The following is a 27,898-nucleotide window of genomic DNA, read 5'->3' on the forward strand; positions in this document are numbered from 1 at the left end:
ATAGTAGGATTGCTGGTCTCTATGGCGATGCCATTGACGTTGACAGCACACCGTTGCTGTTTCCAGCCCTCCACATAAAAAATTGAGCAGGCTCGCCATAGAGACCAGCAATCCTGATCCCCTGGAGCTCATAACTATCTGGATAATAAGGTTTTCTACCTGCCTGCCGCACTTGGGTTGGTTCTTAAAAGCGGCAACCATCTGGCGGCTATGGCGCCGTTTTCCTTTGTGGTAAATAAAATTTACCGGACCATTTTTCGTGCATTAAATAAACAAAAGGGATAGCTCAATCAAATGAGAGGCAGAGTCCGTGGTATCTGAGTCATACGGGCTTTAATGGGATGCCTTGAGGCAGGGGACATCGGGTTCCATCACCACTAAGGTTCAGGAAGGGACAATCTCATAGTTTATTAACATCACACAATATATATAGTAAAACAGTATAATTGCATTGAATACAGTAGGCGTGACAAGTGAAAAGTAAGAGATAAGAACACATGTGCGTAGCAGGAGGCGTGTAAGAAGGCGTACACGTGGGCGTGTACGTGACATGTCAGAGAAACGTCACAAGAAACGTCATAAGTGGGTGGATGTATAGAGAAAGTTTGCAGGGTCAGCAGAAACTTATGACCTGGATGCGCGCGCAGCTGGAATGACGTGTAACTGGGGAGAGCTGGGGCTTTGACTTTAGTTCCAGTAGAAGAGTCTCGATGTCTGGGATGTCAGGACGACCTATACCTATAACCTATCTGATATCTCATGTTTGGAGGATGTAGTGTCTGGAGTGAAAGGTCTCTCGAGCAGGGGCCATACATTACTGAATGCTAGGGAGTGCATACGTGTTTTGGTACAATGCGCGGGGGCCATGGGCCTACCATGGTAACGGGTGCTGTAAATTACTTGCATGGAGACAGGAAGGCAGGGCCCTTTACTCTGCAGCCGGGAATATGTTTACCTATTTCACTAGACTGGAATGTGTTTTCGAGGAGGCTGAGCAGATAACTTGTAGGCAAAATACGGTCTTGGCAGGCAGGCAGGCCAGGCCGAGCCGGACACCGCTTCGCTGGGCAGGAAGTAAGGCAGAGGTCAGGGATGCATACCAGAACGGCAGCTTTCAGAAACAGAAGAGACTTCGGAGCCTCAATTCAGGGCCTAGCTCGGCAGAGCCAGGAAAACATGGCTTCGCGTTGAAAGTGCACCATGTAGAGACGTTGGCAACATAGGTTTAGAAACCAGATTAATGTTGCTTTCTTGGAGAACTTGGTAGATAACATGTTAACGTTGGACGCAAATGCATTTGCGTCTTCATTTTCGGCCATGAAGGGTAAATGCACGGAGGTCATGCATGTACATGGGACGTTGGGGTACACGTTAGGGGACATACCTGGTCATATAAAATTCGATTTACCTCATTCCCTCCTTGTCCCCTACGTTCCTTCAGGATATATCTATGTTCATGAGACCATCTATCTGTTCATATAACATCATTTGCTCGTCCTTTCGCATTCGAGCTCGGGATCGTGGACTTGGATGGGGAACACATGATGTGGCGCACAAGCCGCATATCGCTGGCCCACATTGTAGACAAAGACAACAACTGAATACTATAAGGAATATTATTCCTAGGAATAACAATACTTTCCATCCCCAGGCGGAAATCACACTCCAGAACCAACCGGACCAAGTCCAGGTGCCTGGATTCTGGTGTATCAGGTGAGCTATCTCATGAAGCCTTGTGATGGCTTTGTATACTGACGGTGCGTTATTAGGAATAAACACGCAACACCTGGATCCGATGACTCTACAAGCCCCGCCCCTATCGGCCAGGATGACGTCAAGGACAAGGCGATTTTGAAGAACAACAAGTCTCATAGCAGACTGCTCTTCAGTCAAGTTACCTAGGGCAAAAGTAGTTTCATTTACTACTGCTTCAAGGGTACGTGTCAATCTACGTATTATTTTACTATTCTGGACAGGACCTACAAACCAGAAGTAACCTTTAATGTAATCCTTATACTGATCCCATGCTGATTCGGAATTATCGATAACAGGAGGAAGATCTCTCTTATGTCTTACATGTACAAGACGTGAATTTCGATGATAATCAGGTGGGGCTAGGAAAACAGGTGGCAGTAGGAATGCAATGTAACATGTTCCATCCCAATCTAAGGGCAGACGGACATAAGCAGTGGACCCACAAATAAAATAAGAATGGCGGGAGGCTTTGAAAGTAGACTTTCCCTTATCACTGAATTCGACCACAGTACTACAGTCACTGTGTCCTAGATGTACTGAACCATTCTTTCTAATGCATAATTCACCTTTCACTGGTAAAACTGTAATAGATGGCAGGTCTATATTAGTCTCTGACTGGACGTTCAAAATCATGAGATTAAGTGTAAAATTCCCTAATCCATACACTTCATTTTCTAAATCGGTTCCTGTTCTTTGGGGAAGACCCTCCTTGTCTGGGAAACATGCTTTATTCATAACTGTATTCAGATCTCCCCATATCCAATTACCTTGGGAAACTTTGGACTCGCTGTCTAATGATGACATTAAAGTAAACCATGCTCCACATGTACCATTGTGTGTGAACGGGTAGGGAAAGAGGGGCAGAGCTCCCTTGTATTTCTGATAGGGAGGGAGTCGGCCACATACCCAGCAATTGGTGGCATTGCTGGTCTGGTGAGAATGGTGTAACATACTTATAAAAGTGTTGTTGCGCAGCGCAAGTCGATAGGAAAGTTCATGTGGGGGCAGGTCACTGAAAGTGTGCTCTACAGTATCATTGGAAGAAGTATGCACAAGTGAATCAAGAGGAAAGAAAACATGTAGCATTAAACTTATGCATATTATCGTAATACTCAGAAGAAACATGAAAATTAAGGCGATAACACATCGACTGTGTAGATTTTTACAATAGTGTTTTCTCTTTTCGATTCGCCTATCTCTCTCACTATGTGGGTCTATCTTATACATGTCAGAAACCTGTCTAACCGCTTCACCCGAGGGGGACTTAAACAATTAAACGCTGTCTGACTTACTAGACCTCAACTTGGCTCGATATTCCTGTTGTGGAGTTTTCTCTAACAGGGGGAGTTTAGAGTCTATGTCCAAAAGGGGGCAGTCCTTTATTTCAGTTCCTGGACACAGTCCGTGAAAGCGCTTCACGTGACTGGAATGCAACCATCCTTTGCGACCTTCCAGCTTTACGGCGGTCCTCGTTGTCATCAACACCAGTTTTGGCTGCTTCCACCTGGGCTCCAGAGGGCTTGAGCGATCGAAGTTGCGCACGTAGACCAGATTCCCGGGAACTATTTCATGCGGTTTTACTTGGGTGTTGTCCGGGAAGGCAGCCGCGACCTGTGAACGACAAGATTGTAGTGCAGACATCAAGGAAGCCAAGTAATCTGTCAGCATAGTACTTTCAACATCAGTGATCTTTCTTGGCATAGGCGTACCCCACATATTTGGGGGACGACCGAAAATAATTTCATAAGGTGACAAACCAGTTCTAGAATGGGCTACCATTCGCATGTAAAAGAGGGCAACCGGCAGGGCTTCTATCCAATCTACACCCTTTTCTGCACAGACTTTTGCTAAGCGTGTTTTCAGGTTCTGATTATGTCTCTCTACGAGACCTGCTGCTTCGGGGTGTCGTACACAGTGGAATTTCCACTGGTAACCTAACAGGAGTGATACCTGTTTCATAAGTTCAGACGAGAATGGCTGTCCATTATCAGAGTACACGACACGAGGCAAACCGTATTGTGGGAAAAATTCACGAACCAACTGCTTGGCAGTGGTCGCGGCGGTGTAATCTGGGACTGGATATGCTTCTGTCCATCGGGAAAGGGCACATACAACTACGAGGACATACTTGAATCCTCTACATCTGTCCATCTGGATATAATCCATCTGGAGGACTTCAAAAGGGTGGTCAGGAGGATGAAATCCACCTTGTTCCACGGGAATGCCTTTGCCTGGATTGAACTGACAACAGATCATACAGGTACGTACTTTCTGTTTCGCTGCTGCACGTAAATGCTTGTTGAACCAAAGATTCTGAATGCTGTCTAACATGGCTTTCTCTCCTAAGTGTGCTGGACTATGTGCTGTGTTAATGATAACTTGAACCATGGAGTCGGGGAGGAACCATGTGGCTCTTCCCTTCGTCAACCATCCCTGATCTGTCTGGATCCCTCCTAGTTCAGTCCATTTCTTGATTTCATCTGGAGTAGCATGTGTCTGTATGTCTATTACGTCCTGTGTGGGATCCTTAACTGTCATGCAATGTGTCAGTGAATTTACTTCAGTCTTTGTCGTGTCAGTCGGTATGTCGCTTTGGGTCTGAGCTGTGAGTTTAGCTGTTCGATCTGCCAGGTCGTTACCCTGGGAAATAGTGTCAGTAATTCTAGTATGTGCTTTGCACTTCATAATGGCAATGGCTGTAGGCAAATGTATTGCTTCTAACAGAGCTTGAATGAGGGGACCGTGTTGTATCTTGGCACCATGAGAAGTTAAAAAACCTCTTTCTTGCCAGAGAACACCGAAGTCGTGAACAACTCCAAATGCATACTGTGAGTCCGTGTATATGTTAACTTTCTTGTTCTTGGCTAGTATACAGGCTTGAGTCAGAGCAATGAGCTCTGCTGCTTGAGCAGATAATGTGTCAATACAATGGGCTTCTATGACGTCAGTTTCAGTGGTCACTGCATATGCGGCCACTAACTCTCCTGTGTTTGTTCTCATACACGAACCATCCACATAAAGTGTCAGGTCTGGATCGGACAATGCAATGTCTGTCAAGTCTTGTCTGGGCTTTGTCACGGTATTAATGACTTCTACACAGTCATGTGGTGTCGGATCAGTTGTACTTGAGGGTAACAGTGTAGCAGGGTTGAGTATGTTGCAACGTCTGATTTCTATGTGTGGCTGGAACAGTGTCAGTTCGTAACCTGTCAGTCGTGCTATGGTCAAGTGCTGAGTCTGGGTTCGGTTTAGTAGAACTTCCACGGAGTGTGGAACTTGTACTGTCAGGGGATGTCCTAACACTATCGAGTCGCTTTGTCTGATAGCTAGAGCTGTCGCTGCAACTGATTTTAAGCACGCAGGCAAGGCCTGGGCTACTGGATCCAATGTACTAGAAAAATAAGCACAGGGCTTGTGTTTTCCTGCTTGATCTTGTGTGAGGACAGATAATGCTGTGCCATCACGTTCTGTGACAAAAAGTGTAAAAGGTTTGCTGTAACATGGGGTCGCTAAAACAGGTGCTTGACATAGGGCTTTCTTCAATTCGTCAAAAGCTTGTGTATGTTCCTGAGTCCAAGGGAGGACAGCCGAAGTTGCTGCCTCCTGTGTTGTCAACTGTATGAGTGGTTTGGCAAGATATGCATACTGAGGGATCCATTGTCTACAGTAAGAGGTAAGGCCAATGAAGGCCCGTACTTCCTTTTGTGTCTTGGGCTGTGGCAGATGTGCTATTAACTGGATGCGGTCTGGTGTTAGCTGTCTCCTCCTCTTGGACAGCAAGTGACCTAGGTATACCACTTGCTGGGCACAGAATTGGAGCTTCGAAGGGGATACTTTATGGCCCTTTTCGGCCAGAAAATACAAGACTGTCAGTGATGCGCGTTCGCACTCACGTTCGGTCCGTGCGGTAATCAACAAGTCATCCACATATTGCAGCAGAGCGGTGTCAGTAGGCATGTGAATATTGTCTAGTTGTCGTTTCAGGGCTTGACTGTAAATACTAGGACTTTCCGTGAACCCTTATGGTGCACGTGCAAATTTGAAGCTTCGGCCATTCAAACAGAATCCGAAAAGGTACTGGCTTTCCGGATGTATGGGGACACTAAAGAAGGCGTTTTTCAGATCAATTACGGTGAAAAACGCAGCTTCGGAATCGATGGCAGTAAATAGTGAAGAGATGTCTGGTACTACTGGGTACTGTGGAATGATGCATTTATTGAGTTCTCGAAGGTCGATCACTAGTCTGTAGACTGGAGGTGCATTTGGGTCAGTTCGTTTAAGAATCGGAATGATTGGAGAATTACATACATTGGAGTCAGTTTCTACAACTACTCCTTGAGCAATGAGCTCGTCAATAATTTTCAGTAAGGCTGCTACAGCCTCAGGTGGCAATTTGTATTGTCGGATTCGGGGCAGAATAACACCTTGTTTGAGAGTGACACGATAGGGTGTAATGTGCATACAACCTACATCAGTTGGACTTTGCGCCCATAAATACTGTGGTACATTCTGCAATCTCGGATCAAAATCTCTCAACACATAATGACCTTTGAAGTCACGCAAAAATAATCTCACTCCTTCCGGAGAACAACATATCACTGCTCCCAGTGCTTTCAATGTTTTAATACCAAGCAGATTTTCTGGACATGCTTGCGTAAGTAACAAGTCTGTAGTACGGGATAATGGACCAACTTCTAGGGAAACTGGCTTTGACACTTCATTAACAATAGGCTTTCCTGAAAAACCCAGGGAAACATTCTGTGAGCCTGAGAGGGGCGCCCCTGGAACCTCGTCATGACTAATGGTAGTTCTGCTCGCCCCTGTATCAATCAAAAACTTTCTGTCTTTCCCTAATACCTGACTATGTACATAGGGGCCATCTTGATCTACAGGAACCTCGATAAGAGGCAAGCCAACCTCCCTCTCTAGGCTGTTTCATGTATACTGTTGATAATCGGGGTAATCTGACTGTGCATACTGGTACATTTGCTGTGTGACATGTTGAGTGGCAGCAATGGGTTGGAGTTGCGGTACAGCTACTGTTTGCTGTGTATTCTGGGGATGTTGCGTATTCTGTGGAATATGCTGTGGAACGTGTTCTTGTCTAGGAGGACGCGGTCTTTCTTTCGTCCTTCCTGTAGCAATATTGTGTTTCAGAACCAGACATTCGTTGATATAGTGACCTGGCTGTTTACAATAGTTGCAATTCCCTTTAACAGGAGCTGCAGAAGGACTAGTCTGTGTCGTACCCCTCCTCTGGCTGTCTGCTGGGACGGACTGGGCAACTAGCACTTTCATTTTCGTATCTTTCATACGTCTCTGTTCATGTTCGTGTTCCTCTCTAATTCGGTTTTGGTGGTACTGTAACATTTGTAACATTTGGGAAGGGGTATTTGCTTGCCACGTACTTTCGACTTTCAATACTCTGTTTTTAACTTGTGGTAATGAATTCTCGACTAATTTAGTCACGAACAGATGTGGATATGATTCGCTACTTGTTTTCAGGCCACTATTAATAATGAAACATTTCTCAAATCTGGAATAAAAATCACTAGTGTCTTCATCTTGTTTCTGTTTGCAGGCTGAGATCGCATCCCAGTCTTCCTTTTTAATTGTCAATAATCTAGGCAAGACTTGTACTAATAATCCTGGTAATGCTTTAGCATGTTCTCCAAGACCAACACCGGGGACTCGTGTGTTTTCTTCATTTTCTAATACTGTCCAGTCAATCTTTTTATCTCCCACCTCCCATTCCTTCTCTTTAAGTTTTTCGTAAATACCAGCCGGCAACAATACCTTTAACATTTTAAGAATATCGGGATACGTGTAATCTCCCATGAGTAACATGTCTTTTAATTCACGGTGGAATCCAGCTGGGTCTTTATCATGACAGGGCACTAATTTCTTCATTTCCAATAATTCCATTTTGGTCAGGGGGGTGTATACGAATACTCGTTGGAGCTCACCTCCTGTATTCAGGACGGGATGTACTTCTCGCAAGGGATTCTGTCTGTCTATGTAAAATGGTTTCCTTACTGGGGGTGGGACAGGAACAAAATGTGGAGTTAGGAAAGTTCTGTATTTGTGACGGTGTTCTAGAATGATGTTAATTAAATCGGTACCTAGGCCTCTCCATCTTTTTAGGAGTAATTCTTCCAGTATATTATATAGGGGACCTGGATCAGAATGCTGACTTTTATATAGTGTAATGAGATGTTGGATCATGTACATACCCGCCAAACGCTGTTCGTCTGGGGTAAGACTCAAAAACGTCTGCGCTACTGAATCATCTTTATATATATCATTATTTCCAGCCCATTGGACTGCTGATCGTGCTAGTTCCTGATCACGCATAGTACTAAGTTCACTGTAACCTATTCTTTCTTTCAGTATTTTATCGGTGTCTTGGAATACATGTTCAAGAGAACATTGTTCTGGTATGGGAGAAAGGAAACATTTCTTGCTTTCTAGACGAATGGGTCTGTCAAAAGGTCTGTCAAAAGGATACGATTTAGGGAGTCTTGCTCTACCTACGTACGCTATTCTATCTGCGTCTTCTACAGTATTGTCATCATCCTCCTCCGAGGTTTCATTCTTGTCTGTCTCGGCTCCTCTAGCCGCCTTTTCTCTTCCACGTATTGTCATTATTTCTTTACGGATCTTTCTGTACATGGCTTCAATGCTATTTTGCTTATCATGTTTACCATCAGCTATATTGTTACTCCAATTTATCAGTACGTCCATCTCCTCTTTGCTTGTACTTGGCCGATCTCGTTCCCTTATTAAACAATTAATCAGGAACCGTAAGATCATACTTTGTGTCTCAACCTTTTGATGTGCCATGGCCTCGCGAATGCATTCTGGTCTCTCCCCTGTTCTAATAAAATGATATATATTGTCTAGATGGTTAGTCATTTCTGGTAAAAGACTCAAATAGTTCGTAACACGTCGTAGACGTAACGAATATAACATCATGTCTTCTTCGCCAGGTACTGAATCATATCTACTATCTGTAATGTACTGTTTGAGGGATTGGAAAGTCGCTGCTTTGGGCGTACGCTGTAATGCTATTTCTCTGAGTGTCAATCGTTTTACTTGAGGCGGGGTGATAGGCTGACCTCCTACGCCGCCTCCTGAAGCGGAAGCGTAACCATCAACTAGATGTGTTGATACTCCGGGTGTCATAGCATGAAAAGTAGGTGCAGGTAATGTAGGCAGACTCTGGGTTGTCAGTGTAGCAAAAGGATTGGTAGGAGGGATAGCAGGAGGAACAGTAGCAGTAGTAGTGACAGTAGTGACAGGATGGGAAGTGACAATGGGTGCGGAAGTCGAGCCTTGAGGAAGTGGTAACGTATCTTGAACAGGCTGAATAGGCTGCTGTACATTATTAGTGGGTGGTACGCGTACATTGGTATATGCAGGAGCTACATCATCTAAATAGGAAGAAAGGAAAATGTCTGCTGCGGTCTGTTTGTGACGGAGTTTAGTCGGGACCAATGGTGGTGGTAAATGACAAGATACTTCCGGGGTCGCCCTGGGCAGGCCCTCGGCAAGAACAGGATACATGCCTGTGATGAGTGCATTTCTTTGTCGGTCTAATTGTTCTAATCTGACTCGTTCTCCTTCTTCTAGTAACTCTCTTTCTTTGGCTTTTTCAGATTCTTCTCTACTCTTTTCCGCTTTTCTGATTTCTTTCTCTGTTCTCCTATGCGCTTCTTTACGCCATAATTCTATGGCATCTTTCTGGGATTGTCTGGCTTTCTTTTTCCATAGTGCTTCTTCTACTCTCATGATGCAATCAGCATCCCATATCCCTGATACAGGCCATCTATACTTTTCTTCCAGATCCTTAGTATAGTCCACCCACAAATCTAGGTACAGTATGGCATCTAAGCCATGCTTATGGTACATAAAATGTCCAGGAGTGTCCCTAGGCGGGACGGGAACTGCTTCTTCGAGTATCCCTTTCCTAGTTCCTATCTGACGTAACTTTGAGAACAGCGGCATTTTTTAATTGACTTGAACGCGAACACAATGAACACAGTAATGAATAGCAAACAATCATTCATACCACGACATTAAACACATTTAGAACATTTCAGACTGATATTACCTGGAACATAGAAAACACAAAATCTCGAGAAACGATACTGGAATACTGGATTACTAGATTACTAGATGCACTGCTAAAACAGTACAGACAATACCGGTCCCATTAAGAGACGCGTCATACCGCGCTCACCTAAGTGAACACGTCCGGACCAGGTCTGTGTACCCAGACCTGTCTTGACCGGGCACCAAATTAATGAACCCGTCTAGATGCGTTCCCAGCAACGGTACTCACCGGGAAGCAGAAACTGAAGGCCTCGGAAACTGGACTGGACTGGACCGCGTCAGACTGCGACTTCCTACGCATGCGCTTCGGAACAGGTGGGCCTCTGGATACCTCGGACCTTGCTCTCTCGACTTGGGGCTCTGGTCGGGATCCTCCGCATTCCTCACCGCCTCGTCTGGATGCCGGACCGCAGTCTCCGTCTCCTCTGTGGGCCCGAGGGAGATAGCAGGAAATCCTGCGGATGCGCGCAGTGTCCGTCGCGGCTGTAGAAGGGGTCAAGGCCTGCGTAACATCGCCGGCGAGTGGGGAAGGGGGGGTCCCTATTCGGGCGCCAGATTATGTGGTAAATAAAATTTACCGGACCATTTTTCGTGCATTAAATAAACAAGAGGGATAGCTCAATCAAATGAGAGGCAGAGTCCGTGGTATCTGAGTCATACGGGCTTTAATGGGATGCCTCGAGGCAGGGGACATCGGGTTCCATCACCACTAAGGTTCAGGAAGGGACAATCTCATAGTTTATTAACATCACACAATATATATAGTAAAACAGTATAATTGCATTGAATACAGTAGGCGTGACAAGTGAAAAGTAAGAGATAAGAACACATGTGCGTAGCAGGAGGAGTGTAAGAAGGCGTACACGTGGGCGTGTACGTGACATGTCAGAGAAACGTCACAAGAAACGTCATAAGTGGGTGGATGTATAGAGAAAGTTTGCAGGGTCAGCAGAAACTTATGACCTGGATGCGCGCGCAGCTGGCATGAAGTGTAACTGGGGAGAGCTGGGGCTTTGACTTTAGTTCCAGTAGAAGAGTCTTGATGTCTGGGATGTCAGGACGACCTATACCTATAACCTATCTGATATCTCATGTTTGGAGGATGTAGTGTCTGGAGTGAAAGGTCTCTCGAGCAGGGGCCATACATTACTGAATGCTAGGGAGTGCATACGTGTTTTGGTACAATGCGCGGGGGCCATGGGCCTACCATGGTAACGGGTGCTGTAAATTACTTGCATGGAGACAGGAAGGCAGGGCCCTTTACTCTGCAGCCGGGAATATGTTTACCTATTTCACTAGACTGGAATGTGTTTTCGAGGAGGCTGAGCAGATAACTTGTAGGCAAAATACGGTCTTGGCAGGCAGGTAGGCCAGGCCGAGCCGGGCACCGCTTCGCTGGGCAGGAAGTAAGGCAGAGGTCAGGGATGCATACCAGAACGGCAGCTTTCAGAAACAGAAGAGACTTCGGAGCCTCAATTCAGGGCCTAGCTCGGCAGAGCCAGGAAAACATGGCTTCGCGTTAAAAGTGCACCATGTAGAGACGTTGGCAACATAGGTTTAGAAACCAGATTAATGTTGCTTTCTTGGAGAACTTGGTAGATAACATGTTAACGTTGGACGCAAATGCATTTGCGTCTTCATTTTCGGCCATGAAGGGTAAATGCACGGAGGTCATGCATGTACATGGGACGTTGGGGTACACGTTAGGGGACATACCTGGTAATATAAAATTTGATTTACCTCACCTTGGCTGCAACAAGCGCCCAAAATTGTTTCGGGCTATCATTACTTTTACCAGGCAAATGTAATTTATTTGGTCCTGATGATGATCCCGAGAATTAATGAGCGATGGGATCGAAACGTCGACACTTGTAAATAGCACCACAGTTTTCCATTGTGCCTAACCTGTGTGGTTTCTATTTCTGGTTAAACACGCTGCATAATATAATACATGCGAGTGACTACAGCTCTAAGTTTTTGCCCGTATTTATGTTTATATGTTTTGTTTGATTAATCTGTAATGTTCTACACACTCCTTTTCCTATATAGGGCACAGGCGTGTGCCCTATTATAGAAACCGTTGTTTCAGAATTATCTGACTATATTCTTAAGTATTGTTGAATAAAACTCCTCATCCGGCTGGAATGTGGATTCATATAGTAACCTATTGTGGACTATATTGTATTTTCGTTTTTCATTCTTCAGTCTGCTAAGGACCATTGTTCCTCTTAATAAAGACCTGTGGGCCCTGCACACCTCATTGCCCTGTCTCGCACCGCAGCCTTGGGTCTACCGAAGACAGCTTCAGCAACAACAAAGCAGATGCCTGCATGTGACCTGTCAGCACCACAACGAGCACCGCCCCACTTTGCACTGCAGCCCTGGCCTCACTGGTGTTGCTGGATGACTGTCACCGAACTGCTGCCTACACCGCAACCTGAGGGCACCGCATGTCGCACTGCTCCACTTCACACAGTAGCCCAACGCTTGCTGACGCCGGCGCTTCTGACTTCCAACTCATGGAGTTTGACCTGCAACACATGTGACTTCAAGGGAGCGAAGACCCCTGCACTGACCTCCAGGACTGACGCCTGCTGACACCACTCCCCAGGAGCTCACCGCAAGGTCCGACGCCCTGCATCTCCAATGGTACTGTTTTACGGGTCTCCCCGACACCATAGCTGGTCCACAATGTTGTGACAAGCCGGAACTGTTGGATTTGTTTGTTCACAACGCCATGAAAGCCCTGGATGGAGCTATCAACTTCAAGGAACTGTATATAAAGCCTATTTTTGCATCATTAATTTTTTGATCACTGTATGTTGGCTTTTTATCGTCTTGGTCTTGTTTTACACTGATACATTTTGGATATGTTTCTAAAACTGGGGTGGTGTTCTTTTGTAGTCTTTTCACTGTATTACTGTTGTTTATATGCAAATGCTTTGCATAATGCCTCTGGGATGAGCCTGACTGCTCATGTCAAGCTACCAAGGGAGTGAGCAGGGGTTATTTTATAAGTGTAATCCCCTTATCTTGAGTAGAGTGGTGGATTTTGCCTGGCTTGGTTGCAAACAATAGCTAACCAGAAAACCCATTTCTAACATATACAGAAAGGTACTGGTATATCTGCTTGCATACATTTCATCAAAAATTAGCATCAGTGCTGTTCTGAAGTGAGGAGGACTGGTCAGGCTAATACCTTAGACCAGTGTTCCCTAACTTTTTAAAACCATGACCCACTTTTTAGAATGACAAACTTTTGTGATTGACCTCTTTCAAAGGACTTGAGGAGGGATGATCTTCTAAAGGTAAAGCATTGTGTGGTAGCGCATCGTCATTTATAGACAGCAACGTTTTCCATCGAAATGGCCAATAACTTTGCAGAGACCACAGTTTTACTGAATCAACTATATAATGCCCAAATGATAATGTGTGGAATCGGGTTTCTGTGAATTTTTATCATTTTTGCATCACCAATTAAAGAGGATTCATTTCTTTTGATCCTATTAACATCTATGTTTCCTGCACACTTTAGGAACACAAAGAAGAGTAGTTCATTTTTGTTTTCCGAATTGCTGAATGCATGCGGTTAATTTACAGGTATTTAATTTTTGTTTCGTGTTGAGAAAAAAAACGACATCCTTAGCACATAATTCACTTGAAAAACTCCTCTCATTTTGCACTCAGAGAAAGAAAAGTAAACATCAATCTCACGTTAAAAGAATAAGGAGTAACTTGTCAAAAGACATTGTCTGACCTTTGACTTCTGTCTTTTGAAGATTCACAAATGTGACAACAAAACTGGGGTCCTTCCTCTATTTTCACCCTACCAGTACAGCTAAAGTCTACACAAAATGGCTGTCGCTCTAAAAAGGAATAAAAAGAACCCTCTTTTTTCAAACGACATAATAAATATACATTCTGTCAGTATCTAAATCACGTGAAAAAAACCATTCCAAAACATATTTACTTTACATTTTTTTAGAACCCCTAGGCAATTTCTAAATTCAGCCAACAACAGTTTTGCGCTCAGTGGTACACTGACTTCCCTGGTGACCACACACTGCAGAGATGCGAGGAGAAAATGAAATGAAATATTTGCAAAAGCTAATTTTTCATCCCATACTAACCAACAAATGTCTCTTAAGTACAGTAAAAGGAACACAAACAACCATCAGTTTAATAAAAAAGAAAGCATTTAAAAAAAACAGCTGTCCTTTAGTTAACAATTATTTAGAATATCTCTGTTTATGTCAACTTTTCAATATACATGCCAACCCAACAACCCACAGAAGGTAATACTCCAACTCAACAATATCAACTGAAAAAACTCCTGGACCACCAAAAGGACAACCTGTTAAACAAAGAAACTAACAAAGCTAAAAACACTGGCATAATTATTTATAAAACCTATCTTTCTGTTCAGAGGCGTCAACTACAAATCATAGTTGACAAAGTCAGGGCCCAGCAATAGATGAAAGAACATGTTCTTAGAAAAGTCAATATGCCGTCAAGTAATAATAACCACATTTTCTTGACAGGTTATAAGAAATCAACATTTCTATTTATAAAAACTCTTACACAGAATTACTTTTTCTCCCCTGTTTTACAGACAAATACAATATGGCAACCTACATCAAATCTAACAGAGCCAATCAACTGCTAAAGTACGGTGGCTACCTTTATTTTAAGGAGAGATTAACTGAGCCCAGGAGTCATTGGAGGTGTGTGCAGTATTATGCATCCCATTGCACATGCAGATCGGTACTGTGCAAAAAAACCACAGAGCATAATCTCTCTGCCTCTGCAATGGAGATTGAGATTAGAGAGAACATGCAGCAAATCAAAACTCTGGAATTTTTGACTCAGTTTTGAGGGAGGTATCCCTAAACATTCCTATGCATATAGAAGTTCTATGTCCACAATTCCTAACCTCCACAGAATTATTCAAAGAAAAAAACAGTTGAGTAACCCACAGCATGTAACAACCCAGACCTACTCAGACATTAACATTCACCCTGAACTTACAGTAGCCGTTATTAATGAATCTTTTCTTTTGCATGACAACAAAAACTCTCAGAAAAGGATAATAATCTATAGCACACCTCATAACCTTGTAACTCTGAAGAATAGTGATATTTGGATGATGTCTGGGTCCTTTCAATCCACACCCGATCTATTCACACAAGTATACACTATTCACACCAACATCAATAACACTACAGTTACATTAGTGTAGAGCTTACTCCCTGATAAGCAAACCACCTGACAGTGGCAAAATCTAAAACACTCAATAAAAGTCCTAGAAAAGTGATAATTGATTTTAAATTACCTATGATTAACCCCATTACTAAATTATATCCCGATACTCAAACTCAAGGATGTTTTTTCACTTTTAAACGAACTAACTGCTTTATGTTTTGTATCTCCTGACAGTGTGGATACATTCTACACATCAATTACTGAATCAGAATATTTTACTTATAATCAGTTGTGGAGGGAGAAGGAAAGTGTGATCCATTCAGCTTCCTTGTTCATAGTATTTATAATCAAATGAGAAGGTATCACTTGTCCTGCTTTAACCTGGGTTTGCAGGTAGCGTACTTTTGTCCCAATTAAAAAACCCTCATGCACGCGTCTGATGTTAAGCGAGAGCGGTATATCTTGATTCTCCGCTTTTTAGACTCGTGTGTGCATAATCATGGGGTTAGTGGTTTATGCACCCTCCACCAGGAGGAAAACGCTTGGTTACAGCAGTAGTGATTAGTGATAGGGAAGTGTTGTGCCGTGAAAGAATAAAAGGGCTCGTATACCCTGTATCTCCAATTTTAATAAAGCAGGGTCCGAAACTATTACAATTGTGGGTGTATGTATTGAGACAATTGAGGTATCTCACACACTGGTATTCATTGTTCTATCAAAATCGACATGTTTCAGCCCTGATTCACCAGCAAGGGTCGATTGGGCTTTCTTCAGGACCAAGTGAAGATAGAGACCAAGGGCGTCTCTGTGATGGTGATAACACTAGAACAGGATTGTATGTTCAGATGTAGTGAATGGTGAAGGGCATATTAGTCCTTCTCTATTGGTGGTTCCGTAGGTACCTGTAATGAGTAAACAAACATGAAAAAAACAAGGGTATTGGGGGTTCTCTGTGTAGGACAAACACAAACATAAAGCTAATTTTGCTAAAAATTGCTGTACTTCTTTGTATAGCAACTAGAAAATGGCAATACTTTTCGTTCCACACACCACTGTCTTTTTAGGTCAACTCACTCATACCTTTTGCAAAAACACAGGTGTGTTGGTCTGCTTGGCAAAATTCACACTTATTCTGTGACCGTTATTCATTGTAAAAATTAATATTTAGTATCGTCTGTATTTATTCATTTTCACACTGAGGATTTATGCAGTCGTTTTCCTTTTACATGGGCAGTAGCTATATGGTAGTATGTGTTCAATTCGCTCAGGAGCTAAAATGTATCTCCTCTATTTGGTAATACTTGGAGCGTCTTGCTCTTCCTCTTTGTTAAAAGATTCAGTATTAGACGTGTAATAAGTTTACCAAATGGAATCTCAAATGACCCATAAGCGACTGACACACTCATTAGTGCAGCCCCTTTCTTATCTGGTTGTTGATAAGACCCCCGTATTCGTTATTCAGATGTCGGCTTAATATGTAGAAAATAACCGCGTAATACGGGACCCTGAAAAAACACTCGTAATTGGCACAGTAACGTTTTACCTTAAAACGATCCGTGGCTCGCTGTCCACGGAGCCCTCGATGGTCTAAGGATACTTCTACAAATAAGCGATATCAAAAAGAGGTTTTGTTTAGAAATTTAGATACTTTAAGGTTTTGTGGCAGTCTCTCAGTGTCTCGAAAGTGCCCCGTGCTACCTGCGGTCCTGTCAGTACTGTGCTGACTCTGCCATCTGGGTCCCGGTTCCATGGCTCTGTTTCGTGTCACGTTTAACAAATGTTGATATGGAAACGGAAAAAAGACTGTTTCTTATTCCGAGTGTCCCGAATTGTTTAAAATAGTAGGGGGACGTGGTAATAAATCTATTGGTATTAAAAACCTTGCCCTCACAATTCATAGTGCGTTATTCTGGTATTTGGCTCTCGTGATGAAAAAGTTGAAAAAAGGCTTTTTTGCTGAGTGTCTCGAATTATTTAAGATAGACACAGGGGATGTGGTAGTAATTCTGTTAACGTTGAAAACATACGTCAACATTGCCCTCACAATTGGTTTTTACATTTTTTGGTGTTTTACTCGCATGGCGGTATGTATTCCACATGTAAATCTCATATCATATTGCACCTAACAGGGCTTCATTAGTTTGTGAGGGAGAGAAGTAAAATAAGTGTGTACAGTCTATGATTTACAGTTAAAGGGATGTTCTTCAGATGGTACATATATATTAATATATTGGCTGCATGTACTTCAGAGGCAGGGTAGTTAACAGTCTAACGGAACTCAATTCGGTTTAGTGGCAGAATTAACATCTGTTAAGGCTGTGCCAGGGGATATTGTCATTTAACCCTTCGCTATCTGTCTTCAATCTGTCCACCCACCGTTGTTCGTTTTCGAACAAGACTTTTTCGGCATTGTGACCTTTATTTACTAGGGTCTCCAATACTATCCATTGTAGATCACCAGTCGTATGTCCTGCTTGAATGTAGTGAGTGGCCATTTTTGTGGTTCCTTTTCTGCATTTTATGTTGCTTCGATGTTCTCCTATACGTAATTTCACCTTCCTGCAGGTCATGCCAATATAACGTTTGTTACATGGACATGTAATCATGTATATGACATGGCTTGTATTGCAATTCGTGTGATTGCGGATTGTCCATGTCAGGTTTGGCAGTAGTTTGATTTCTTTTGTTGGTTTTGTGAGTCCACACACAGAGCACGACCCGCAAGGGAAATGTCCTGTCACTGGTTGCAGGTCCCAGAGTCGAGGGACTTGAGTTTTTTGCTCTATTGGTCTGGTATGGACCAGCAGGTATTTGAGGTTACGTGTCCTTCTGTTGGCAAAGCGTGGTTTAGGCCACTTGATGTTGGCTGAAGTGACAATTTTCCAATTTTTGTTAATGATCTTCTTTAGATCATTTTGGGCAGAGCTGTACGTAGTCACACATGTCAACAGGTCTTTTTCTTGTTGTCTTTCCGTAGGTTGCAACAGACTGTCTCTATTTTGATTTCGTGCTCTTTTCTTGCATTTGTTGATGATTTTCTGTGGGTAATCGCGATCTTTTAATTTACCACACATGTCTTCAGCTTGTTTTTTATATTCTCCAGTTGTACTACAATTTCTACGTAGCCTCAAAAATTGGCTGTAAGGCAGGTTTTCTCTCAGTGGACGTGGATGGAAACTTTTGAAAGATAGTAAACTGTTTTTAGCTGTGGGTTTGAAAAAAGTTTTGGTTTGCAACTTGTTCTGTTCTGCATAGATGGTGATATCTAAGAAATCTAGCTTGGTTCTATCTGCCTTGTATGTAAATTTGAGCGATTCATCTCTGCTGTTGATCCACATGTGAAACTTTTTCAGGATTTTAATGTCTCCTTCCCAGATCAAGATAATGTCATCTATGTATCGACGCCAGAATAATATCTGGCGGTGGAAGGGATTTGCAGTGTTGTTCACATGTTGCTCTTCGAAATCGCTAACGTAGAGCCCTGCTACGCTCGGAGCAAACGTGCTCCCCATAGACATGCCATGACGCTGTCTATACATGGTGTTATTGTATTGATTTTTTTTTTTCGGTCAATGCTAGTCTACAGCACTCCAACGCGAAATGTCTCAGTGTTTTGTGATGCCAGTCCTGGCTGAAAAGTATTGTTTCCAAGGCCTCTAACGTTTTTTGCTGTGGGAGGCTAGTGTAGAGACTCTCTACATCTAGCCCCACTAGTATCATGGTTTCCTCAGAATACTCGATGTCCTTCAACAGATTTAAGAGATCTCTTGTGTCTCTTAAGTACGTCGGTGTCCGTTGTGTGATTGGCTTTAGATATTCATCTGCAAATTTCGACAGGGGTTCTAATACAGAACCGATGCTGGACACGATGGGTCTTCCAGCGGTGGGAACTCGTGCTTTGTGGGTTTTGGGGAGAGAATAAAAGTAAGGAATCCTCGGTGTACTTGTCTCTAAGAATTCGGCTTTTTTCAAAATACAATTATTTATCTCTGCCTCTTGCACCATCTATGTGATTGTTCTCTGTAATCTTGGTGTGGGATCCGTGGCAATGATTTCATAGAACTTGTCGTCAGATTGGAGTTCTTGACACTGGTTGTCATAACCCGTTTTAGTCAACAGGACTATGCTATCCCCCTTATCTGCTTGTTTGATCACAATTTCCCCGTCGTTTTGAAGTTCATTTAAAGCCGTTTGTTCAGCCCTGGTAACATTTTGGAAAGGTTTTTTCGTGTTATATTTTAGATCATCTACTTCTTTCATTACTGCATTTTCAAAAGCAATTATTTCACTAGGCACTTGGGAGTTCAGTGGGCAGAATTGAGATTTTCTTCTCAATGTTGTGTCTCCATCCTGTGGTTGCATCTCTTGATTATTAAAAAAGGCCTTTAGTTTTAGTTTCCGGCAGAATTCTGCGACTTCACATTTGATTTTGAAGACGTCCAGGTTTGGTGTAGGGACATATCTCAGTCCTTTGTTAAGAATTTTCTCTTGTTCGGGTGTTAGGATCTTGTCCGTTAGATTCACTATGAGGGTATTGTGTTTCCTCCGGTCTTTGCTCTGGTCACGCCCCTGGTTTGCACTTGACATGCTTGGTCTGACTAGGTGACTCCCTTCCGTCTCGGCCTCTCGCTCGCTTGGCCTCTTGCTAAAAAAGGAAGCCTCGGTTGGGAGTTTGGTCCTGTTTGCATCTGGAGGTTCATTGGTGGGGGTCCTTGGAAGTAAGGATTACCTCACCCTTGGAAATGCGGGTTGAATGGTTGGAATGGTGTGTTCATGTGGAACTGTGGGTTATGCCACATGTTCCGGCCTCTTCGATTTCCTCTTCTATTACGATTCCGGTTTCTCCCAAATCTAGTGAATTCATCCCCACTCCAATCTGACCCATCATTGGAGGATCCACTGTTGGAGCTGTAATTTGAACCGTTGTCGTTGAACACATACTCTTTGTGACTGTAGGGATGGATGCGTTCTAATGAGAATTTCTTAAGTTCTTTTCCCAGTTTTTGCAGTTTAGATTGGGTAAGAAATTCTTGTGTTTCAGACATTTCGTTGTTGATCTTTTACAGTCTTTGTTTGTATACTGTTACATGTACCATGTTGTTGAGTTTGGTTTCTATCACCTTAATTTTTATTGTTAGTTCGTCAGTTAGTTTGGTGGCAGTCTTTATGATAATTACTAGGTAATCCCATGTACATTTGCAGGAGATGGCGGACCAGTCTTTTCTAAATGCGAGATCTTTGAGGAATATCCTGGGTGCATTTGTAACCCAGAGTCCTTTGGGAACCGCATGCACTCTCAAATACTCTGTCATGATTTTTCCTTGGACTGCTGTCCTTACTTGTTCCTTTTTAAGTTCTGTTAACTCGTCCCAATCATTCGTGTTTGCCAAAGTCTGAGTGAGGTCCTTGTCCAACAGTAGCGGTGGGCGCGCAAGTATCTCATCTATCTCTTCAGCGGTGTAACTTAAGCCTAAGTTCTCTGCCATCTTGCATGTCTTTCGTTTTCCAATAAAGACTCGTTAGGCAATAATGACTCCCACAGCTGCACGCTGCTCATATACTTATAATCAGTTGTGGAGGGAGAAGGAAAGTGTGATCCATTCAGCTTCCTTGTTCATAGTATTTATAATCAAATGAGAAGGGATCACTTTCCTGCTTTAACCTGAATTTGCAGGTAGCGTACTTCTGTCCCAATTAAAAAACCCTCATGCACGCATCTGATGTTGTGCGAGAGCGGTATATCTTGATTCTCCGCTTTTTAGACTCGTGGGTGCATAATTATGGGGTTAGTGGTGTATGCACCCTCCACCAGGAGGAAAACCCTTGGTTACAGCAGTAGTGATTAGTGATAGGGAAGTGTTGTGCCGGGAAAAGAACTTAAGAAATTCTCATTAGAACGCATCCATCCCTACAGTCACAAAGACTATGTGTTCAACGACAACGGTTCAAATTACAGCTCCAACAGTGGATCCTCCAATGATGGGTCAGATTGGAGTGGGGATGAATTCCCTACATTTGGGAGAAACCGGAATCGTAATAGAAGAGGAAACCGAAGAGGCCGGAACATGTTGCATAACCCACAGTCCCACAGTTCCACATGAACACACCATTCCAACCATTCAACCCGCATTTCCAAGGGTGTGGTAATCCTTACTTCGAAGGACCCCACCAATGAACCTCCAGATGCAAACAGGCCCAAACTACCAACCGAGGCTTCATTTTTTAGCTAGAGGCCAAGCGAGCGAGAGGCCGAGATGGAAGGGAGTCACCTGGTCAGACCAAGCACGTCAAGTACAAACCAGGAGCGTGACCAGAGCAAAGACCAAAGGAAACACAATACCCTCATAGTGAATCTAACGGACAAGATCCTGACACCCGAACAAGAGAAAATTCTTAACAAAGGACTGGGATATGTCCCTACACCAAACCTGGACGTCTTCAAAATCAAATGTGAAGTCTCAGAATTCTGCCGGAAACTAAAACTAAAGGCCTTTTTTAATAATCAAGAGATGCAACCACAGGATGGAGACACAACATTGAGAAGAAAATCTCAATTCTGCCCACTGAACTCCCAAGTGCCTATTGAAATAATTACTTTTGAAAATGCAGTAATGAAAGAAGTAGATGATCTAAAATATAACACGAGAAAACCTTTCCAAAATGTGAAATTGTGATCAAACAAGCAGATAAGGGGGGTGGCATGGTCCTGTTGACTAAAACGGGCTATGACAACCAGTGTCAAGAACTCCTTTCTGACGACAAGTACTATGAAATCATTGCCACGGATCCCACACCAAGATTACAGAGAATAATCACAGAGATGGTGCAAGAGGCAGAGATAAATAATTAGATTTCGAAAAAAGAAGCCAAATTCTTAGAGACAAGTACACCGAGGATTCCTCACTTTTATTCTCTCCCCAAAACCCACAAAGCACGAGTCCCACCCGCTGGAAGACCCATAGTGTCCAGCATCGGTTCTGTATTAGAACCCGTGTCGCAATTTGCAGATGAATATCTAAAGCCAATCACACAACGGACACCGACTTACTTAAGAGACACAAGAGATCTCTTAAATCTGTTGAAGGACATCGAGTATTCTGAGGAAACCATGATACTAGTGGGGCTATATGTAGAGAGTCTCTACACTAGCCTCCCACAGCAAAAAACGTTAGAGACCTTGGAAACAATACTTTTCAGCCATGACTGGCATCACAAAACACCGAGACATTTCGTGTTGGAGTGCTGTAGACTAGCATTGACCGAAATTTTTTTCAATACAATAACACCATGTATAGACAGCGTCATGGCACGTCTATGGGGAGCACGTTTGCTCCAAGCGTAGCAGGGCTCTACGTTAGCGATTTCGAGGAGCAACATGTGAACAACACTGCAAATCCCTTCCACCGCCAGATATTATTCTGGCGTCGATACATAGATGACATTATCTTGATCTGGGAAGGAGACATTGAAAGCCTGAAAAAGTTTCACATGTGGATCAACAGCAGAGATGAATGGCTCAAATTTACATACACGGCAGATAGAACCAATCTAGATTTCTTAGATATCACCATCTATGCAGAACAGAACAAGTTGCAAACCAAAACTTTTTTCAAACCCGCAGCTAAAAACAGTTTACTATCTTTCAAAAGTTTCCATCCACATCCACTGAGAGAAAACCTGCCTTACAGCCAAGTTTTGAGGCTACGTAGAAATTGTAGTACAACTGGAGAATATAAAAAACAAGCTGAAGACCTGTGTGGTAAATTAAAAGATCGCGATTACCCACAGAAAATCATCAACACATGCAAGAAAAGAGCACAAAATCAAAATAGAGACAGTCTGTTGGAACCTACGGAAAGACAAGAAAAAGACCTGTTGACATGTGTGACTACGTACAGCTCTGCCTAAAATGATCTAAAGTAGATCATTAACAGAAATTGGAAAATTGTCACTTCAGCCAACATCAAGTGGCCTAAACCACGCTTTGCCAACAGAAGGACACGTAACCTCAAAGACCTGCTGGTCCATACCAGACCAATAGAGCAAAAAACTCAAGTCCTCGACTCTGGGACCTGCAACCAGTGACAGGACATTTCCCTTGCGGGTCGTGCTCTGTGTGTGGACTCACAAAACCAACAAAAGAAATCAAACTACTGCCAAACCTGACATGGACAATCCGCAATCACACGAATTGCAATACAAGCCATGTCATATACATGATTACATGTGCATGTAACAAACGTTATATTGGCATGACCTGCAGGAAGGTGAAATTACGTATAGGAGAACATCGAAGCAACATAAAATGCAGAAAAGGAACCACAAAAATGGCCACTCACTACATTGAAGCAGGACATACGACTGCTGATCTACAATGGATAGTATTGGAGACCCTAGTAAATAAAGGTCACAATGCCGAAAAAGTCTTGTTCGAAAAAGAACAACGGTTGGTGGACAGATTGAAGACAGATAGCGAAGGGTTAAATGACAATATCCCCTGGCACAGCCTTAACAGAGGTTAATTCTGCCACTAAACCGAATTCAGTTCTGTTAGACTGTTAACAACCCTGCCTCTGAAGTACATGCAGCCAATATATTATTACATATGTACCATCTGAAGAACATCCCTTTAACCGTAAATCATTGACTGTACACACTTATTTTACTTCTCTCCCTCACAAACTAATGAAGCCCTGTTAGGTGCAATATGATATGAGAATCACATGTCCAATACATTTCGCCATGCGAGTAAAACACCAAAAAATGCACAATGAATTGTGAGGGCAATGTTGACGTATGTTTTCAACATTAACAGAATTACTACCACGTCCCCTGTGTCTATCTTAAATAATTTGAGACGCTCGGCAAAAAAGCCTTTTTTCAACTTTTTCAACACGGGAGCCAAATACCAGAATAACGCACTATGAATTGTGAGGGTAGGGTTTTTAATACCAATAGATTTATTACCACGTCCCCTTACTATTTTAAACAATTCGGGACACTCGGCATAAGAAACAGTCTTTTTTTCGTTTCCATATAAACATTTGTTAAACGTGACCCAGAAATAGAGCCATGGAACCGGGACCCAGATGCCAGAGTCAGCACAGCACTGACAGGACCGCAGGTAGCACGGGGGCACTTTCGAGACACTGAGAGACTGCTACAAAACCGTAAAGTATCTAAATCTCTAAACAAAACCTCTTTTTGATATCGCTTATTTGTAGAAGGCTCCTTAGACCATCGAGGGCTCCGTGGACAGCACGCCACGGATCATTTTAAGGTAAAACGTTACTGTGCCAATTACAAGTGTGTTTTCAGGGTCCCGTATTACGTTGTTATTTTCTACATATTAAGCCGACATCTGAATAACAAATACGGGGGTCTTATCAACAACCAGATAAGAAATTGGCTGCACTAATGAGTTGTGTCAGTCACTTATGGGGCATTTGAGATACTATTTGGTGAACTTATTACACGTCTAATACCGAATATTTTAACAAAGCGGAAGAGCAAGACGCTCCAAGTATTACCAAATAGAGGAGATACATTTTAGCTCCTGAGCCAAATGAGCACATACTACCATATAGCTACTGCCCATGTAAAAGGAAAACGACTGCATAAATCCTCAGTGTGAAAATGAATAAATACAGACAATACTGATTATTAATTTTTACAATGAATAACGGTCACAGAATAAGTGTGAATTTTGCCAAGCAGACCAACACACCTGTGTTTTTGCGAAAGGTATGAGTGAGTTGACCTAAAAAGACAGTGGTGTGTGGAACGAAAAGTATTGCCATTTTCTAGTTGCTATACAAAGTAGTAGAGCAATTTTTAGCAAAATTAGCTTTATGTTTGTGTTTGTCCTACACAGAGAACCCCCAATACCCTTGTTTTTTTCATGTTTGTTTACTCATTACAGGTACCTACGGGACCACCAATAGAGAAGGACTAATATGCCCTTCACCATTCATGACATCTGAACATACAATCCTGTTCTAGTGTTATCACCATCACAGAGACGCCCTTGGTCTCTATCTTCACTTAGTCCTGAAGAAAGCCCAATCGACCCTTGCTGGCGAATCAGGGCTGAAACATGTTGAACTTTTTAGAACAATGAATACCAGTGTGTGAGATACCTCAATTGTCTCAATACACACACCCACAATTTTAATAGTCTTGCACCCTGCTTTATTAAAATTGGAGATACAGGGTATACAAGCCTTTTTATTCTTTCACGGCACAACACTTCCCTATCACTAATCACTACTGCTGTAACCAAGGGTTTTCCTCCTGGTGGAGGGTGCACACACAACTAACCCCATGATTATGCACACACAAGTCTAAAAAGCGGAGAATCAAGATATACCGCTCTCGCTTAACATCAGACGCGTGCATGAGGGTTTTTTAATTGGGACAGAAGTACGCTACCTGCAAACCCAGGTTAAAGCAGGACAAGTGATCCCTTCTCATTTGATTATAAATACTATGAACAAGGAAGCTGAATGGATCACACTTTCCTTCTCCCTCCACAACTGATTATAAGTATATGAGCAGCGTGCCGCTGTGGGAGTCATTATTGCCTAACGAGTCTTTATTGGAAAACGAAAGACATTCAAGATGGCAGAGAACTTAGGCTTAAGTTACAACGCTGAAGAGATAGATGAGATACTTGCCCGCCCACCGCTTCTGTTGGACAAGGACCTCACTCAGACTTTGGCAAACACGAATGATTGGGACGAGTTAACGGAACTTAAAAAGGAACAAGTAAGAACAGCAGTCCACGGAATCATCATGACAGAGTATTTGAGAGTGAATGCGGCTCCCAAAGGACTCGGGGTTACAAATGCACACAGGATATTCCTCAAAGATCTCGCATTTAGAAGAGACTGGTCCGCCATCTCCTGGAAATGTACACGGGATTACCTAGTACTTATCATAAAGACTGCCACCAAACTAACTGACGAACTAACAATGAATATTAAGGTGATAGAAACCAAACTCAACAACATGGTACATGTAACAGTATACAAAAAAAAGACTGGAAGAGATCAACAAAGAAATGTCTGAAACACAAGAATTTCTTACCCAATCTAAACTGCAAAAACTGGGAAAAGAACTTAAGAAATTCTCATTAGAACGCATCCATCCCTACAGTCACAAAGACTATGTGTTCAACGACAACGGTTCAAATTACAGATCCAACATTGGATCCTCCAATGATGGGTCAGATTGGAGTGGGGATGAATTCCCTACATTTGGGAGAAACCGGAATCGTAATAGAAGAGGAAATCGAAGAGGCCGGAACATGTGACATAACCCACAGTTCCACATGAACACACCATTCCAACCATTCAACCCGCATTTCCAAGGGTGGGGTAATCCTTACTTCCAAGGACCCCCACCAATGAACCTTCAGATGCAAACAGGACCAAACTACCAACCGAAGCTTCCTTTTTTAGCGAGAGGCCAAGCGAGCGAGAGGCCAAGACGGAAGGGAGTCACCTGGTCAGACCAAGCACGTCAAGTTCAAACCAGGAGCGTGACCACAGCAAAGACCGGAGGAAACACAATACCCTCATAGTGAATCTAACGGACAAGATCCTAACACCTGAACAAGAGAAAATTCTTAACAAAGGACTGGGATATGTCCCTACACCAAACCTGGACGTCTTCAAAATCAAATTTGAAGTCGCAGAATTCTGCCGGAAACTAAAACTAAAGGCCTTTTTTAATAATCAAGAGATGCAACCACAGGATGGAGACACAACATTGAGATGAAAATCTCAATTCTGCCCACTGAACTCCCAAGTGCCTATTGAAATAATTACTTTTGAAAATGCAGTAATGAAAGAAGTAGGTGATCTAAAATATTACACGAAAAAACCTTTCCAAAATGTTACCAGGGCTGAACAAACAGCTTTAATTGAACTTCAAAACGACGGGGAAATTGTGATCAAACAAGCAGATAAGGGGGGTGGCATAGTCCTGTTGACTAAAACGGGCTATGACACCTAGTGTCAAGAACTCCTTTCTGACGACAAGTTCTATGAAATCATTGCCACGGATCCCACACCAAGATTACAGAGAACAATCACACAGATGGTGCAAGAGGCAGATATAAATAATTGGATTTCGAAAAAAGAAGCCGAATTCTTAGAGACAAGTGCACCAAGGATTCCTTACTTTTATTCTCTCCCCAAAACCCACAAAGCTTGAGCCCCACCAGCTGGAAGACCTATCGTGTCCAGCATCGGTTCTGTATTAGAACCCCTGTCGCAATTTGCAGATGAATATCTAAAGCCAATCACACAACGGATACCGACTTACTTAAGAGACACAAGAGATCTCTTAAATCTGTTGAAGGACATCGAGTATTCTGAGGAAACCATGATACTATTCGGGCTATATGTAGAGAGTCTCTACACTAGCCTCCCACAGCAAAAAACGTTAGAAACCTTGGAAACAATACTTTTCAGCCAGGACTGGCATCACAAAACACCGAGACATTTAGTGTGGGAGTGCAGTAGACTAGCATTGACCGAATTTTTTTTTCAATACAGTAACACCATGTATAGACAGCGTCACGGCACGTCTAGGGGGAGCACGTTTGCTCTGAGCGTAGAAGGGCTCTACGTTAGCGATTTCGAGGAACAACATGTGAACAACACTGCAAATCCCTTCCACCGCCAGATATTATTCTGGCGTCGATACATAGATGACATTATCTTGATCTGGGAAGGAGACATTGAAAGCCTGAAAAAGTTTCACATGTGGATCAACAGCAGAGATGAATGGCTCAAATTTACATACACGGCAGATAGAA

The sequence above is a fragment of the Lissotriton vulgaris genome, chromosome 6 (assembly GCF_964263255.1).
Source record: "Lissotriton vulgaris chromosome 6, aLisVul1.2, whole genome shotgun sequence".
NCBI lineage: Eukaryota > Metazoa > Chordata > Amphibia > Caudata > Salamandridae > Lissotriton > Lissotriton vulgaris.